The sequence below is a fragment of the Hipposideros armiger genome, unplaced genomic scaffold (assembly GCF_001890085.2).
Source record: "Hipposideros armiger isolate ML-2016 unplaced genomic scaffold, ASM189008v1 scaffold_86, whole genome shotgun sequence".
Classification (NCBI taxonomy): Eukaryota; Metazoa; Chordata; class Mammalia; order Chiroptera; family Hipposideridae; genus Hipposideros; species Hipposideros armiger.
The window spans coordinates 27,769-29,689 of NW_017731436.1; the positions used below are offsets into that span (position 1 = coordinate 27,769).

The 1,921-nt window shown below is 51.8% G+C and overlaps 1 protein-coding gene across 1 annotated transcript in view; it reads left to right on the forward strand.

Moving 5' to 3' along the window:
• Positions 1-544: 544 nt before the first annotated feature.
• The window catches only part of LOC109383581 (NKG2D ligand 4-like), a gene marked incomplete at its 3' end in the record, with an annotated part of 4,246 nt that continues 2,869 nt past the window's right edge, over positions 545-1,921 (forward strand). Inside the window, exon 1 of the mRNA XM_019644159.1 lies at positions 545-658. The remainder of the gene's footprint in view (positions 659-1,921) is intronic.

Sequence of the window (1,921 nt, forward strand, 5' to 3'; positions counted from 1 at the left end):
ATTCTGGAAGTTCAGCTTTATGGGCAGATTTCTCTCTTCTTTGACTAATGTTGTTTTTAAACCATCCAGTCTGTGGTAGTTTGTTGTAGCTGAAAAAGAAAGCTATCAGAATTCTAGTCTCTGTGATATCAGGTACATTCCTCTGAAAGGCAGGACTAGCAGAGAGGGGAGTCCACAGACCTAGTGTCCTTTCCCCCCAATCCTCACTGTTGTCTCCATTTAACCATCTGGAAGTTACACAGGCATCCACGTGGCTGCTACTGAGAACTTTCACAGTGTGCATATGATGCCAGTACAGCAGACCTAACAAATATTTGGGAGAGGCATCCACCATGTTGAGAGAATAGTGCCAAGTGCAGGGAGTTACAAAAATTATGTGATCCTGTCTAAGCGCTAGCTGTTAGCAATGGAGCTGAAAAAAATTAATCATCCTACACAAAGTATATATATATACACACGAAGTGCTTAAGTACCCAGGAAAGGTGGGGTGACTCTGCCCAATAGGCATTATCATGCGGAGGCAGAGTTGGATTTAGTATAAAAGGATGAGTCAATCTCCCTTAGCCCCAGCTCAGGGCCAGATTCCGAGCTTCTGCTGTTGCTGCATCTGCTGCTCCTGGAGGGCGCCTGGGATGCACTTGGCTGTGAGTGTCTAAAGGTAGGGACCTGGGGCCTCGCTGTCCTCTCCCCCGACCTTGCTAATTGAGGTCTGGAACTCCTGGTTTCTCAGCCTGGGGTGGGGGCACGGAGGGTGGACATGGGACTGGAGAGCTGGGAACACCTTGGGATGAGGGCCAAGGAGGAAAGAACGAAGAGCTGGGGGAACCATGAGATGTGGGCCTGGAGAGGAGGGAGGGCAGAGTGCTTGGTGCTGGTGCAGGGTTGAGGGGGCACCTTCCAGCCTGCCCTGCCTACATCCAGCTCCTCTTACCCCACCCCCCCACCATCACTGCCTCCCCCATCCCCCCATCTACTGACCTCAGCCAGGCTTCCTAAACTTACATCCCCCTACCCCACCCCTCTCCACCCTATTTCAGCACACTCTCCTCACTCAAGGGCACACTCACAAGCCCACCTCATCATTGGTGTTTTGGACCTCCCCTCCCATTCCAGCAGGAGGTATACCTCCTTCTGCCCTTGGTAGGATGGAGAGGGTTGAGGGGACGATTGCTCAGTGTCCAGACAGTCCAGACACGGGAGAAAAATGCATTCAGCCCTGGATATGGGTGGGGCCCAAGTAAAAGCAAACTCCTGTGACAACACCTGGCAACGACACACATCAGTTATTCTTGGGTGGTGTTTATTGAAAGTCAAGCTAAAATAAAAAGAATAAGAATATGTTCCCCCTACTTTGGGTTCCATTACAGTTCTAGGCCGTCTGTGATGAAGGCCCGGACAAGTCGGAGGGAGATCTTGCTACTCATGCGACGTTAGCTACATTCCCTACACACTGTTGTCACCCACAATGGCCCCACACTTCCCGTGTGCACTTCACTTCCTGCACTTAAACCTCCACAGTCAGACACACGTGCACCCGTCATGCTCCACACTTCCCACCATCCCCACACTCCATCCTGACTCTCTGTCCTCATGCTCTGTGTACCCCAAACCCTGCAAATATACATGTCTCTAACATTTTCCATGGTTCTAACTCACACTGCTCCCTCACACACACAGGTCACCCCTCACAAACCTTCCTCATGAAAGATCCCCGCACCCCTCCACCACCCCTCACACACCTCCACACACCTCCCCTACCACACACACTTTCTCCCCGACACAAGGCCCCGCCTGCCTGCCACACACACACTCCGCCCTCTGTAAAGTCACCCTGGCTTCCCTCTCCATGTGTACCCTTGCTGCCTCACATTATTGTCACACACACTCCTTCAACACAAAGTCCTACCCCCCTCCTCCAAAA